The sequence below is a fragment of the Mauremys mutica genome, chromosome 7 (assembly GCF_020497125.1).
Source record: "Mauremys mutica isolate MM-2020 ecotype Southern chromosome 7, ASM2049712v1, whole genome shotgun sequence".
Taxonomy (NCBI): domain Eukaryota; kingdom Metazoa; phylum Chordata; order Testudines; family Geoemydidae; genus Mauremys; species Mauremys mutica.
In genome coordinates, this window is record NC_059078.1 from 56,553,067 (window position 1) to 56,568,403 (window position 15,337).

At 44.8% G+C, this 15,337-nt stretch overlaps 1 protein-coding gene across 16 annotated transcripts in view; it reads right to left on the bottom strand.

The window, feature by feature from the left end:
- NDST2 (N-deacetylase and N-sulfotransferase 2) overlaps positions 1–15,337 on the bottom strand; it is a 271,555-nt gene that overhangs the window by 82,660 nt on the left and 173,558 nt on the right. For 2 of the 16 annotated variants that reach the window (XM_045023110.1, XM_045023101.1), the window contains exon 1: positions 7,267–7,512. The exons of the other annotated variants lie outside the window; for them this stretch is intronic. The gene's annotated coding sequence lies outside the window, so the exon portion shown is untranslated. Of the gene's footprint in view, positions 1–7,266; positions 7,513–15,337 lie in introns of those variants that run through there. 16 annotated transcript variants of the gene reach the window in all.

Sequence of the window (15,337 nt, forward strand, 5' to 3'; positions counted from 1 at the left end):
TTTTGTGTGAGGAGTGTTTCACCCATGACAATATGAGTCAAACTCAATCATGTCCTATTTGATGTCTTGTGAACAAAAGAGAGAAAGAAGAGTGAGTCTCTCTCATGGTACATCTACACTGCAAAAAATCCCCCGCCGCAGTGAGTTTTAGAGCTCGGGTCACCTGACTTGGGCTTGCACTACGGGGCTAAAAAAGCAATGTGGTCATTCCCGCTTGGGCTGGCACTCACTGCTGCATGTTATGTGGGATTTTTGTTTTTTTTTGTAATATAGACCCTCAGGTCACTTACTGAACAGGGAATCAGGGGACTAGGAATGCAGAGCCTCCCAACAAAACAAAGCCCAGAGCGGTTCTTGGGAGAGCATGGATGTTAATGAACATGAGATTAAGGGGGCCAGTTTAAGAGGCTCAGATTCCTAAGGAAACACCTCTTTCCCTCTCTCAGGTCAAGTTACAAGTAACCCATCTCACTCCTCTTTGGACTAGAGGGCCTGTCTGATCAGTGACCATCACTCCTGGGACGAGGAGGCTCATGTGCTCTCCCCATGTCACTGAACAGGCTGTTATAGCCTAGGTATCACTTCAATCATTAGTACTTGTGGGTGATGTGTGACAGGAAACAGCATGCTGATCAGTTTTCCATTTGTACGATCTATACAGTTGAGATGGGGCAGTTGTGTAGTGGCTGCAGCAAGATGCAATCAATGGACTCAAGATCACTCATCTTTTGATGATTGGTGCATAGATAGGTTCTTTTTAGGGGGCTCTCACAATTATCCCTATTCTGTCCAAGCCTGTAAGAATGGCCCTGGAATGATCTTTGTAGCATAGCAAAGCTCAGTGCCTCAGTTAGTATTCCAAATGCCAGTGCAGAAGCTGTAATGTGAAGAGCTGAATATACTTTTCTAAACGTGTGCGAGCGCTGACCTGCACAAGCATGGCAACTTTGTTTTCACACCATGCAAGAAGGTGAAAGAAAGGAGCCTGTATTACGTTCAGATGAGGGAGAAGAAGGGAAAATTGTCTTACTGGTAACTGTGTGTCACTCTTCTTCTTCTTCCCTACCTCAGTACAGAAAGCACTCTCACAATGAATGGAGTAACAAATACTCTATTATTATTTATGTTATCATAGCATCTAGGAGTCTCAGTCATGGACCAGGATGCCACTGTGCTAGGTGCTTTACACACAAACAACAAAAAGACAGCCCCCGCCCCGAAGAGCTTACATTGTAAGCACCAAACCATGAGAGTACATTCATTTCAAAGTATAGAGCAAGAAGGGTGATAAGGGCCACACATCAAACTACTACCTGATGTATTTAAGAGAGAGGGTGCTGCTGACATGGCATTTTCCATGTAGGGGCCTCACCTTTGGAATCCATTTCCTCCCTTCCTTCAAAAGAGCTCAGATTTGGTAACCTTCCAGAAAAGCTGCAGCACCCACTTGGTGGTGATGCAAATTAATCGGGTGGGGTATATAATGGGTTTAGTTATGGATACCATGTGGGTAGCTTGCTTCAGATATTGCACACCAGTAAACAACATGCATTAATACAACTAAATGTAAATGTACACATCTGGGAACAAAGAATGTCGGCCATACTTACAGGATGGCAGACTCTGGGAAGCAGTGATTCTGAAAAAGATTTGGGGGTCATGGTGGATAATCAGCTGAATATCAGTGTGAAACTGGCCAAAACAAGTAATGTGATCCTGGATGCATAAATAGGAGAATCTTGATTAGGAGTACAGAGGTTATTTCACCTTTGTATTTGGCACTGATGTGGCAGCTGCTGGAACCTGGTATCCAGTTCTGGTGCCCTCAATTCAAGAAAGATGTTGATACATTGGAGAAGGTTCTGAGAAGAGCCATAAGAATGATTAAAGGATTAAAAAACACACATCTTATAGAGATAGTATCAAGGAGATCAATCTACTCAACTGAACAAAGAGAAGGGTAAGGGGTGACTTGATTACAGTCTAAGTACCTGCACGAGGAACAAATACTTAATAATGGACTCTTCAATGATCCAACAGGTGGAAGTTGAAGCTAGACAAATTCAGACTGGAAATAAGGCACAAATTTTTACTGGTGAGAATAATTAACCATTTGAACAATTTATCAAGGGGTGTGGTGGATTCTCCATCACTGACAATTTTTAAATACAGACTGGCTGTTTTTCTAAAAGATCGGCTCTAGGAATTATTTGGGGGGAAGTTCTATGGCCTGTGTTATACAGGAGATCAGACTAGATGATCACGATGGCCACTTCCGGCCTGGCTTTTCTTTAAACTGTGAAGTACTAAAAGTTTGAGATAGATTTATTGATATCAGTTTATCAGCACCGAACAGTCCTGTTTCCAGGAGTGTCTCCTCAATCATAATTGGCAAAAACCACCATTTTGTAGCTTGCATTCTTGTAGAGCTTCAATCCAATAATCAACTCAGATGCTCAAGATCTGGTTTTGCCCAAGTAGCAGTCATTACCTCTGAGCATGTATGCAGCATGTCATCATGTAGAGGCCCCATTATACTGGTCTAAAATCATGTTGGGAGCACTTCAATGGTCCTGCGGCACATGGGATCTCTCTAGTGAGATTAGGTAAATCCCACCAAATTCAGGACAGGCTACCATATCCTGCCTCAGACAAAGAGGGGGAAGAACCAGTGGTTGCTATATGTATATTGTGTTCACCTATTTACTAAAACCAGCAGGAAGGACAAAGAAAGAAATGCAGACAAGAACTGGAAAAGGGCAAAATACAAGAGAAGTGGAAGTGGGCGGGCCAGTCCCTTTATTCCAACTATGACTAACTGCTTTTTTGCCTTCCCAACAGGAGAGCCAGTCTGACAGCGCAGAATAGAGCCAGGCAATCCCACTGGAAAGCACAAGAAAGCAAGGACTGCCAAGGTTGCTGTAAAATAAGTTTTTGGCATTATGTATTAGGTTTTCAGCTAGTCACAGTGTAACCACGGAGTGTGGTTGGTCTAGGTTTCACCCTGCAGAGCATGTGTAGAATACATTAAATCACTGTTAACCAAAACAACAGAACAGGGATTGAGCTTACATGTGTTTAGCACTGGCAAAGCCTAGATCAACAGTGGTCCACTGACAAATCAGTAAAGACAAAACAGAACTAACAACTTGTAAAGTCTCTTCTTCCCCATCTGTCAGATGGATTCTGCATTGGCAATCCAGCTGTACTCTGCAGCACAATGCCATGATGACTGTTTCCTCCTTTTGATTAAATATAGTGATTTAGGACAGCTCTTAATTTCCAGCAGCTTTCCTTTAATCCTGGACTTTTGATGGGACATGAAAAATATGTTCCCTCTTCCCTCTAACCCCAGTCCCCTTGGCCTTAGGAGTCAATGAAGAGAATGGTGTCATAACGGAAGATTATCTACCTAGCTCTAGAATCATCACCACCAAAACTGTCAGGAGAACATTTCTCTTCCTGCGGCTGCTCTTCCAGTGATGTGCCACACATACTTAGGTACACAGAACTCCGCCAATGACAGTTTTATTCCCTGTCTCATTGAAAACACACACTTTCTTACCTATGAATGTAGTGAAAAAGTATTTATGGAATCACAAACTTATTTTAGCCCAGAAAGGAGGCCTGATGGGTCACTCTGCCCCTCCTCCACCATCACAGACTCTGTACAGTTTATTCACATGATGCTGTTGGGATTTGCCAAAGGAACCCTGCTCCTGCCACCATTCCCTATCCCCTAGAAATTCATTACTGGCACCAGAATTTCTGCTACATAGTTCAAGTTTACTCTTTTCCCTTACTGGTCCCTACAGATTGCTCATGCACAGTTGACAGTAACATATACCAAACGAGTACTGAAGTCCCACGATTACCATCGAAACACCACTGGGCAAATGCTGTGTGCAGTTAGGGGTTCCCAGGTACTCCACAGTGTGTGGGCCTCCCATTTCTCCTGCCTCCGCAGAATTAGTGGAGGAGGATACCCTGGTGCTACTTTTCAAATGGATTAAGATGCTTTATTTAACCACCCCACTTCTTGTACACTGAAACTCTGCAGTAAATACCAGCCACATGCCAGCCTACTTATTTCTCTCACTTCAGCCAGTCTAATTGCATATATTGGACCAGAACAGCATTATGCTATAATCCCTTTATTTCCCTCTAAATTTCAGTGGCACTGAACCTGTTGTGATCCACTCATCTAAAGCAATCTGAGAGATTCATATTGCTGAGAACACTCATTATGCACTCTCAAGAACAGGCCATTCATGCAGGCATCTCCAGCACAGAGACAAGACCAAATCACCACGCACAGAACCTAGGAACCTCTGCAGAGAAACAAAGCTTTATGATCCTTGTTATAAACAGATCACAGGAACATGCATCACTGAGACATGATTGAACTACCTCTGTTCTAGCACAGTATATAGCAGGGGTCGGCAACCTAAGGCACGCGTGCCAAAGGTGGCACACGAGCTGATTTTTGACGTCACGCGGGGTGGGCTGAGCCGCTCTGGGGTTCCCGCTGCTGGCCCCTTGCCAGCCGGGGTCCCACTCAACACCCGCTGCTGGCCTGGGAGAAAGAACCCCAGGCTGGCAGAGGGCTGAGATCCCAGCTGGCAGGAGCCGGTGGTGGAAACCCCAGAGCGGCGGCGGGCTGATCTGCTCAGCCTGCTGCCGCTCTGGGGTTCCCACTGCTGGCCCCTCACCAGCTGGGGTCCTGCCGCAGCCCCACTCACCTTGCTTCCAGCGCAGGCCCCCTGCCAGACAGGGTCCAGGCTTCGGCCCTGCTCAGCCCTACCAGCCGCCAGCTCCACTCACCTCAGCTGCCGATCTGGGGTACCAGCCGCTGACCTCCTGCCAGCCGGTTATCAACTTATAACTCAGAAGCCTGTGTGCAGCTTAAAGTATCTAAATACGTGCCACCAGACATTGGAAAACTCAGCAAGGGCAAGGATCACACTAAACTAATAAGATCTGCATTTTAATTTAATTTTAAATAAAGCTTCTGATACATTTTGAAAACCTTGTTTACTTTACGTATAACAGTAGTTTTGTTATATTCCATAAACTTATAGAGAGACCTTCTAAAAAATGTTAAAATGTATTACCAGCACGCGAAGCCTTAAATTAGAGTGTATACATGAAGACTCGCCACATCACTGCTGAAAGGTTGCCGACCCCTGGTATATAGGAACTTCTACCATTCACAGACTTTAAGGTCAGAAGGCATCATGGTGATCATCTAGTCTAACCTGCACATTGCAGGCCACAGAGCTTCACCCTCATCTGTAGTAACTCGGAGCCCTCCCCACCTAGCGTTCCATCACCAGCCACTGGGAATTTTTGCTACTGGCAGTCGCTGATCAGCCACATACCATTGTAGCAGTCCCATAGTACCATTCTCTTCATAAACCTATCAAGCTCAGTCTTGAAGCCATTTAAGTTTTTTGCCCCCAGCCTCCCCTTGGAAGGCTGTTCCACAATTTCACTCCTCTGATGGTTAGAAACATTCATCTAATTTTGAGCCTAAACTTGTTGATGGCCAGTTTATAGCCATTTGTTCTTGTGTCCACATTGACACTTAACTTAAAAAAAACCCTCTCTCTCCCTGGTATTTATTCCTCTGATGTATTTATAGAGAGCAATCATATCTCCCTTCACCTTAGTTTGTTTAGGCTAAACAAGCCAAGCTCTTTGTGTCTCCTCTCATAAGGTAGATCCATTCTTTGGATCAGCCTAGTAGCCCTTCTATGCACCTATTCCAGTTTGAATTCATCTTTCTTAAACATGGGAGACAAGAACTGCACACAGTATTCCAGATGAGGTCACTAACATAGGACTGTCCCTTTCCAAGTATTACAGCACCTGAAAACCTGTAAATATCAAAGGCCTGATCCAAAGCCTATTGATTTTAACAAAGATTTCTATGGAACTTCAGCGGGCTTTGAATCAGGCTGCAAGACAGGACTGGTGTGACGCTACTGCACTACAATTCAACACCCAGGCACAAACTCACCACTCCCACTACATCATTGAAATGGGTCACAGGGCTCCTTTAGCATCACTCTTCCACACAGAAGACAATCTTTATTGCCATATACTTTCACTGTTTCTTTGCTTTAACCCCTAGGAATGTATCTGCTGGACAATCAGAGGAGCAACTCCATTCCTATGGACCCCAAATCAGAATTCAACACATATATTTTATACTAATAACATTTTATCAAAGTATTAATTAAATGTTAACTTGCTAACTTGAGACCATGGGCGGAGACATTATGTAACCTGTTAACCATTGGCTACTGTGCTATCCTGTCTTGTGCAAAACCTATCCCGGGGTGTGAAGTTGCCTACCCCATCACTTTCCCCCGCCCATGGAAAATCTATATATTCTATTGTAATCAATTGATTGACAGTGCCTCTGAGCCTAATAAGCAAGGTGTGGAATAAACTCCTATGCTTGACCTCTACACAGGGTGGATTTATGTCCTTCAATCCCTGCAGACAGAAGTTCAAAAGAAAACATGAGACCTTCCCTTCAGCACAGGATTTAGAGGAACACAATGCCACTGTTTACTTTTATGGTAGCTCCTAGAGGTCTAAATCAGGACTGGAGCCCTATTGTGCTGGGACCTGTTCAAACACAGAAGCAGACATGGTCCCTGAAGAGGGATCTTACAGCTATTAGGCATGGTGCCATGGAGGGGTAAGAAATCTGCCTTGCAGCTGTAAATTTGTAGGAGCATTTTAGCCGTCCACCCCCATCCTTCCAGTTCTTATTCTGTCTCATCCAAGTCAGAGTTACTGGATATTGAACAACATTGCCCAGAATTCTGCACACAAGGGTTGCATGTATCAACTCCACTGGAATAAAATGTTTAGCAACAAGAGCCTTCCTCCCCCAACCCTTCCCGATACAGAATGCCCACCTCACTCAGGAGTTGTGTCAGAAATTCCCTTCTCACCCAATTTGCCTCTCTTCCCATCACACACTGACAACGGTGCTACTGAGGGCAAACAATGTGAAACTGTTTCCTCTCTAAGCCATTCTGCATAGCTGAGAACCACTTACAAGTGCACCTTTTCATTCTTATTGGCTCAATACAAATCCAACCCTCTTCCTCTCAAGCTGCTCTCAGTCCCCAACCTCGTATTTTGACATGAAAACATTTAAAAACTGGAATTCTGAGTAGCCTTATCTTAGCCCCCTAATCAAACCAGGGTATCAGCACGGAGTGAGTCAAAAGACTCCAAACTCACCACAAGTCAGTCTGAAGAAGGGGAGCTGCTCCTTGGATTTTGTGCTCTCAAAGTCACAAACAATTTTCTCTGTTAAATTAAATCAGAGAAACAAAGTTTTGAAGGGTATTTCTCTCTTCCTTTCCTGAAAGTCAGCTCTCAGCAGTGTTTGTAAATATTTGCTTAGCAGGAGCACCTTCGCTCTTCAGAACCCAGGTAATGATTACATTACAGTAACCACCGTGATATGAGGACAGAATGAGGCAATGAAAAGTCTTGCTGGCACCGGACAGACTTCCCAGGCAGTGAAGTACAGTTGCACTTCAGTGGGCAGGATTGTGGAACACAGAGTGAGAACACACAGAGGAGGAGCTGAGAAATGACAAACACTGAAGAAACAAGGGACCCAGGGTCAGAGGAAAAATACAAAGAACAAAGGGGGTAGTAGGGGAGGAGGAATGTGGTGTGAGCTGGGAGGCTGGCAAAGAGACTGGGGAAAGCTAAGAAATCTAATAGGATTTTTCACATTTTGTCCATTAAATACAGTGCTACCTTTAACGTGGTCTGTAAATCAATCTTCAAGGCTCCACTCTTTTTATTTTGGCCACACCTAATTCAGTTCAATAGGCTTTCTTGGCATGACAAGCTATAAACATGTTGATGATGTGAAAGGAAGAGTCAGACCCATATGATAAATATCAGGGTAGGTGCGACCAACCCAGATCAGGTTACACCCGTGCTCCACCTGATTACCAGTTCAGTTTTCAAACAGATAAAGATAAGAGGCTGCATTGTGAAGCTAATTTAATCTCAGGAAATTTCTGTGTATAATAAAGGGGTGACCAAAAAGAAAGCACTCGACAGAGGCTGGCTGTGTCTACACTACAGCTTATGTTGGTATATATTATGTCACTTAGGGACTGAATAAGCCATCCCATGAGTGACATAAGTTACACCGACTTAAGTGCCGGTGTGGACCGCACTATGTTAGCAGGAGCAGTAATTAAAGCCTTGTCTACACTATAGAGTTTTGTCCACAAAAGGCAGCTTTTGTCGACCAAACAGTAAATGCATACACATTGCAATGCGACTTTTGACGGCAAAAATGCCCTGTTTTGGTGACAAAATAAAACCACCCCGACGAGACACATAAGGCATTTTGTGCAAAATTTTTGTCGCCAAAGTGCCAGTGTAGACACCATGCTTGATTTAATCACTTTAATTGGCCTCCAGGCATCCCACAATGCCCATATTGACCATTCTGGTCAGCAGTCTGAACTCCGCTGCCCTGCAGCCAGGTAAACAACCATCCACCGTCCCCCTTAGAAGCCCCAGGAATTTTTGAAATTCCATTTCCTGTTGGCTCATCACATCTTCCCAGGTGACCATGGCAGGTTATCGCACCAAATGCTCTCCCGCTTGTACCACTGCAGAGCACTGGAGCTGCTCAGTATTTGGAGAGAGAAGTCTGTGCAGTCCTAGCTTGAGCTGTAGGAATTTTGATACCTACAGGCAGATTTCTCGAGGCTTGTGCGAAAAGTGCTATGATCGTGACACGCTGCAGTGCAGAGCAAAGATAAAAGGAGCTGAGGCAGGCGTACCATAAGGTGAGGGAGGCAAAATGTCGCTCCGGTGCTGCACTTAAGACCTGCAAGTTCTATAAGGAGCTAGATGCTATCCTCAGTGGCAACCTCTCTTCCAATGCCAAGAGACCCATGGATACTTTGGCTGGCCTGGACCCAGCGGAAAGAGGACCTAACCCTGAGCACTAAGTCATTGATGAAGAGGTGGAGTCAGACAACGATGTGGCGCTCCCGGTGGGGTCACCTGGTGGGGCAGGCAGCCAGGAATTGTTCAGCATTCCGTAAGTGTCTAGCTAGTCTCAGCAGTTGCTCTCCGGCAAGCAAGAAGCAGTAGAGGAGACACCTGGTAAGTGGCTGTGGTTTGTGTAATGTACAAGTGGGTTCAGGGTATAGAAATGTGGAAAGCTATCTGTGTTCCTGTGAGCTGGACATTTCCCTGTGTAGCTAATCAGTAGGGCAGAATAGGGTGTTGATGCACACTGAGATCTCACAGGAATCCTCCAGAGCAGGGTTCTCAGACTTTTGTACTGGTGACCCCTTTCACACAGCAAGCCTCTGAGTGCAACCCCTCCCCCCCCCTTATACATTAAAAACACTTTTTTATATATTTAACACCATTATAAATGCTGGAGGCAAAGCCAGGTTTGGGATGGAGGTTGACAGCTCGCGACCTCCCATGTAATAACCTCGTGACCCCCTGAAGAGTCCCGACCCCCAGTTTGAGAACCCCTGCTCCACAGAGATCTCTAGGAAAGTTTCCTGGAGTTACTCGGCAATCCTCTGCTGAAGGTTCCTTGCAAGAGCTGCTTTGTTCCTTCCCCCATTGCAGGAAACTGTCTCGTGCCATTCAGCAATCACTTGTGCAGGGACCAAAGCAGCACACAGGCGAGTAGCATAGGGACCAGAGCAGAAGCCACAAGCATATAGTAGATGTACCCTCATTTCTCTGCTTACCCTCAGCAGTGACATATCTGCTACAATGACCCCCGCCTGTGAAAAAGTGTGAGAGAACTTTCAATTTTTATCCCTACTCAGCTTAACTGCAACCCTTGCAAAGTGAGTGCTCTTCTCCCCATGTAGAGCACCCCCGCCGCCAACACTCACCACGCTTTGGGTGTTCACAGAGATGTGTGCTTGCCGAGGGTGAGTGAGAAAGTGATTGTTATGTTACAAAATATTTCAATACTGTGTGTGAACTTAATCATGCTTCTGTGCATTGTTGCTTCTGCTTCGGCAGATGTGGCTTTCAGGAACACCCACACACACCAGCCAAGCGTCTCCGCTAGATAAGAAAGCACCCAAGATGGAGCAAAGACGACATGTTCCGGGACATACTGCACTTCTCCAATGCAGAGAAAAGAGAACACAAGGAGTGGGGGGAAGCTGAAAGGCAGGGCAGAAAAGAAAACCAGGAGTTTGTTAAGGATGCTACTGAGCAGACGATTGAAGTCATGGAGGAGCAAACGCAGATGCTGAAGTCCTTAATCTAAAGTTACTCCTATCCATATCACACAAAATATCAGGCAACTGGGAGTCTTCTTCAGTTAGGAATTTCGCGATTAACTGAACATAAGAACGGCCGTACCGGGTCAGACCACAGGTCCATCTAGCCCAGTATCTGTCTACCGACAGTGGCCAATGTCAGGTGCCCCAGAGGAGGTGAACCTAACAGGCAATGATCAAGTGATCTCTCTCCGGCCATCCATCTCCATCCTCTGACGAACAGAGGCTAGGGACACCATTCTTTACCCATCCTGGCTAATAGCCATTTATGGACTTAACCGCCATGAATTTATCCAGTTCTCTTTTAAACACTGTTATAGTACTAGCCTTCACAACATCCTCAGGTAAGGAGTTCCACAAGTTGACTGTGCAATGCGTGAAGAAGAACTTCCTTTTATTTGTTTTAAACCTTCTGCCTATTAATTTCATTTGGTGACCCCTAGTTCTTGTATTATGGGAATAAGTAAATAACTTTTCCTTATCCACTTTCTCAGCATCACTCATAATTTTATATACCTCTGTCATATCCCCCCTTAGTCTCCTCTCTTCCAAGCTGAAGAGTCCTAGCCTCTTTAATCTTTCCTCGTATGGGACCCTCTCCAAACCCCTAATCATTTTAGTTGCCCTTTTCTGAACCTTTTCTAGTGCTAGAATATCTTTTTTTGAGGTGAGGAGATCACATCTGTACACAGTATTCGAGATGTGGGCGTACCATGGATTTATATAAGGGCAATAATATATTCTCAGTCTTATTCTCTATCCCCTTTTTAATGATTCCTAACATCCTGTTTGCTTTTTTGACCGCCTCTGCACACTGCATGGACATCTTCAGAGAACTATCCACGATAACTCCAAGATCTTTTTCCTGACACGTTGTAGCTAAATTAGCCCCCATCATGTTGTATGTATAGTTGGGGTTATTTTTTCCAATGTGCATTACTTTACATTTATCCACATTAAATTTCATTTGCCATTTTGTTGCCCAATCGCTTAGTTTTGTGAGATCTTTTTGAAGTTCTTCACAATCTGCTTTGGTCTTAACTATCTTGAGTAGTTTAGTATCATCTGCAAACTTTGCCACCTCACTGTTTACCCCTTTCTCCAGATCATTTATGAATAAATTGAATAGGATTGGTCCTAGGACTGACCCTTGGGGAACACCACTAGTTACCCCTCTCCATTCTGAGAATTTACCATTAATTCCTACCCTTTGTTCCCTGTCCTTTAACCAGTTCTCAATCCATGAAAGGACCTTTCCTTTTATCCCATGACAGCTTAATTTACGTAATAGCCTTTGGTGAGGGACCTTGTCAAAGGCTTTCTGGAAATCTAAGTACACTATGTCCACCGGATCCCCCTTGTCCACATGTTTGTTGACCCCTTCAAAGAACTCTAATAGATTAGTAAGACACGATTTCCCTTTACAGAAACCATGTTGACTATTGCTCAAGAGTTTATGTTTTTCTATGTGTCTGACAATTTTATTCTTTACTATTGTTTCAACTAATTTGCCCAGTACCGACGTTAGACTTACCGGTCTGTAATTGCCAGGATCACCCCTAGAGCCCTTTTTAAATATTGGCGTTACATTAGCTAACTTCCAGTCATTGGGTACCGAAGCCGATTTAAAGGACAGGTTACAAACCTTAGTTAATAGTTCCGCAACTTCACATTGAGTTCTTTCAGAACTCTTGGGTGAATGCCATCTGGTCCCGGTGACTTGTTAATGTTGAGTTTATCAATTAATTCCAAAACCTCCTCTAGTGACACTTCAATCTGTGACAGTTCCTCAGATTTGTCACCTACAAAAGCCAGCTCAGGTTTGGGAATCTCCCTAACATCCTCAGCCGTGAAGACTGAAGCAAAGAATCCATTTAGTTTCTCCGCAATGACTTTATCATCTTTAAGCGCTCCTTTTGAATTTTAATCATCAAGGGGCCCCACTGGTTGTTTAGCAGGCTTCCTGCTTCTGATGTACTTAAAAAACATTTTGTTATTACCTTTGGAGTTTTTGGCTAGCCGTTCTTCAAACTCCTCTTTGGCTTTTCTTATTACACTCTTGCACTTAAGTTGGCAGTGTTTGTGCTCCTTTCTATTTGCCTCACTAGGATTTGACTTCCACTTTTTAAAGGAAGTCTTTTTATCTCTCACTGCTTCTTTTACATGGTTGTTAAGCCACGGTGGCTCTTTTTTAGTTCTTTTACTGTTTTTCTTAATTTGGGGTATACATTGAAGTTGGGCCTCTATTATGGTGTCTTTAAAAAGGGCCCACGCAACTTGCAGGGATTTCACTTTAGTCACTGTACCTTTTAACTTTTGTCTAACTAACCCCCTCATTTTTGTATAGTTCCCCCTTTTGAAATTAAAGGCCACAGTGTTGGGCAGTTGAGATGTTCTTCCCACCACAGGGATGTTGAATTCTATTGTATTATGGTCACTATTTCCAAGCGGTCCCGCTATAGTTACCTCTTGGACCAGCTCCTGCGCTCCACTCAGGATTAAATCTAGAGTCGCCTCTCCCCTTGTGGGTTCCCGTACCAGCTGCTCCATGAAGCAGTCATTTAAAGTATCGAGAAATTTTATCTCTGCATTTCGTCCTGAAGTGAAATGTTCCCAGTCAATATGGGGATAATTGAAATCCCCCACTATTATTGGGTTTTTAATTTTTATAGCCTCTCTAATTTCCCTTAGCATTTCATCATCACTATTACTGTCCTGGTCAGGTGGTCGATAATAGATCCCTACTGTTATATTTTTACTAGAGCATGAAATTTCTATCCATAGAGACTCTATGTAACCTGTGGATTCGCTTAAGATTTTTACTTCATTTGAATCTACACTTTCTTTAACATATAGTGCCACTCCTCCCCCTGCACGGCCTGTTCTGTCCTTCCGATATATTTTGTACCCCGGAATGATTGTGTCCCATTGATTGCTCTCAGTCCACCAGGTTTCTGTGATGCCTATTATATCTATATCCTCCTTTATCACAAGGCACTCTAGTTCACCCATCTTATTATTTAGACTTCTGGCACTTGTGTACAAGCACTTTAAAAACTTGTCCCTGTTTATTAGCCTGCCTTTTTCTGATGTGCCAGATTCTTTTTTATGTGACTGTTTATCATCTGATCCGGCCCTTACATTATACTTCTCATTCCTCTGCTCCTGACTATAACCTGGAGATTCTCTATCATCAGACTCTCCCCTAAGAGAAGTCTGTGTCCGATCCACACGCTCCTCTGCAGCAGTCGGCTTTACCCCATCTCCTAGTTTAAAAACTGCTCTACAACCTTTTTAATGTTTAGCGCCAGCAGTCTGGTTCCACTTTGGTTTAGGTGGAGCCCATCTCTCCTGTATAGGCTCCTCCCATCCCAGAAGTTTCCCCAGTTCCTAATGAACGTGAACCCCTCCTCTCTACACCATCGTCTCATCCACGCATTGAGCTCTGGAGCTCTGCCTGCCTACCTGGCCCTGCGCGTGGAACTGGGAGCATTTCTGAAAATGCCACCATAGAGGTCCTGGATTTCAGTCTCTTCCCTAGCAGCCTAAATTTGGCTTCCAGGACATCTCTCCTACCCTTCCCTATGTCATTGGTACCTACATGTACCACGACCACCGGCTCCTCCCCAGCACTACACATAAGTCTATCTAGTTGCCTCGAGAGATCCGCAACCTTCGCACCAGGCAGGCAAGTCACCATACGGTTCTCCCGGTCATCACAGACCCAGCTATCTACATTTCTAATAATCGAATCTCCCATTACTAACACCTGCCTTTTCCTAGAAACTGGAGTTCCCTCCCCTGGAGAGGCAACATCAGTGCGAGAGGCAACCCCAGCACCATCTGGAAGGAGGGTCCCAACTACGGGAAGGTTTCCCTCTGCTCCCATCGACTGCTCTACTTCCCTGGGCCCTTCTTCCTCCTCAACAGCACAGGAGCTGTCTAAGCGGAGGTGGGACAAATCTACAGTGTCCCGGAAAGCCTCATCAACATACCTCTCTGCCTCTCTCAGCTCCTCCAGTTCCGCCACCCTGGCCTCCAAAGTCCGTAACATGGTCTCTGAGGGCCAGGAGCTCCTTGCACCGAGTGCACACATACGCCACCCGCCCACAGGGCAGGTAATCATACATGCGACAGTCAGTGCAATAAACTGGATAGCCCCCACTCTGCTGCTGGGCTTCTGCCTGCATTGTCTCCTAGTTAGTGAAAGGGTGGTTTACGGAAGTAGTTTTGGAATGTGGTTCGGTTTATAGGTTTTAGGGGGGGGGCACGGGGAAGGGGTTAGGGCTGGCGAGGGGCTCCCACTCCCTTCCCACTCCCCTTCTAAACTCCCTTGCGAAACTCCCTGTTAGCAGCCCCTGGTCGCTTGTGTGCGGCTTTATAAAGCCCTGGCCTGAGTGAATGCCCCGCCCACTGATTAAGGCTCAGCCAATTACCAGAGGCTTCGAGCTTTCAAACCTGCCTCCAACTGCCAGCCAGAGCACACGGTCCCTCAAACAACCAAACAAACAAACAAACAGACTGACAAACACAAGCTCAGCACACAGCAAGTAACCCCCAAACACAAACAAACACACACTACAGACAGTCACTTACCCCACAGATGCTGTATTAGCTCCTCCTTCACCTGGAGAACTCCCTTGCGAAACTCCCTGTTAGCAGCCCCTGTTCGCAAAGCTTATTCTCTATCCCCTTTTTAATGATTCCTAACATCCTGTTTGCTTTTTTGACCGCCTCTGCACACTGCGTGGACATCTTCAGAGAACTATCCACGATGACTCCAAGATCTTTTTCCTGACTCGTTGTAGCTAAATTAGCCCCCATCATATTGTATGTATAGTTGGGGTTATTTTTTCCAATGTGCATTACTTTACATTTATCCACATTACATTTCATTTGCCATTTTGTTGCCCAATCACTTAGTTTTGTGAGATCTTTTTGAAGTTCTTCACAATCTGCTTTGGTCTTAACTAACTTAAGTAGTTTAGTATCATCTGCAAACTTTG